General features: G+C 39.4%; 1 long non-coding RNA gene across 1 annotated transcript in view; it reads right to left on the bottom strand.

Annotated features, from left to right (window-relative positions):
- LOC103378600 (uncharacterized) overlaps positions 1-962 on the bottom strand; it is a 6999-nt gene extending 6037 nt beyond the window's left edge. Inside the window, exon 1 of the long non-coding RNA XR_003049786.1 lies at positions 599-962. This is a non-coding gene — a long non-coding RNA (uncharacterized LOC103378600). The remainder of the gene's footprint in view (positions 1-598) is intronic.
- Positions 963-1093: the final 131 nt, after the last annotated feature.

The raw sequence follows: 1093 nt of genomic DNA on the forward strand, positions 1-1093 counted from the left end.
TCCATCTTTAGAAGACTTTTGGGAGAATTCCTCTCTATCGGTAACGTTAAGTAAAACCACGGAGGAAGCCGTGTTGCCGGAAGTGTTGACATCAATCAGCTATTCGATTGGTGTAGCACGATCACGTGTCGAACCGTGCCACCACCCGCCCACCAAAATCTTATTGCGCCCCAAAGACGCTAGTTCTTTATAATAATGCATCGATATAAAAAAAAAACGGGCAGGATATTTTGCCACGAACTTTTTGCTGTTAGTTTAACGTAACTTGTTCTTACTTATGAAGTTGAGATCGTGTAGTTCCCAGACGTTGGAGCGAGATGAAACGATAATCAGGTTCACCTTATGGCCTAGAGGTTCAATCAAAAGATTTGAATCGGGTATTGGATACGCCTTTAGATGTGAACAGAACCATAACGACCAAAAATCAAGTAGATTTAAAAGGACTGGGATACTCAGTTCCTCCTAGACAGTTATCTTCTCAGTTACCATCTTTGCAACATGGAGAAGTCCAGGGAATGGTCGAAGAAGTCAAGAGAGGAGGTCATTTCTGTTCATAACAAAGGATATGGATATACAAAGATTGCTATAAGACACATACTGTGAGACGAAGGCCTCCATACCCAGGTGCCAACCCCTGCTGACGCCAAAGAACAAGAAAAGTCGACTCCAGTATGTGGAAAAACCACGTGGACAAAGCACGAAGGTTTTAGGATACTGTACTGAAACAAAATTGGAACATTTTGGGCCTATGGATCAACAGTATGTCTGGAGAAGGAAGAACAATGCCTATGAAGAAAAGCACACCTTGCCTACTGTGAAGCTTCAAGCTATGTTTCACATGACGCCAAACTGCCAAAAGGATGTTGTACGAAGTACTAAAGATGGATGTGATTAAGGAGTTGAATAATTTTGTAAATGTTGCAAACACAGAAACGGTCTTTCCAAAAGTCCTTCTTTGATCTGATTACAAAAAAAATAAAAAAATAAATGTAAATCTTGCTAAAACACTTTATTGCATTGGGGATTGAATAATTTTGAACCCAACTGTGTCTGTGTGTGTATGTGTATATATATATATATATATACATATATA

Source organism: Cynoglossus semilaevis, chromosome 5 (genome assembly GCF_000523025.1).
Source record: "Cynoglossus semilaevis isolate Cse_v1.0 chromosome 5, Cse_v1.0, whole genome shotgun sequence".
Lineage (NCBI taxonomy): Eukaryota > Metazoa > Chordata > Actinopteri > Pleuronectiformes > Cynoglossidae > Cynoglossus > Cynoglossus semilaevis.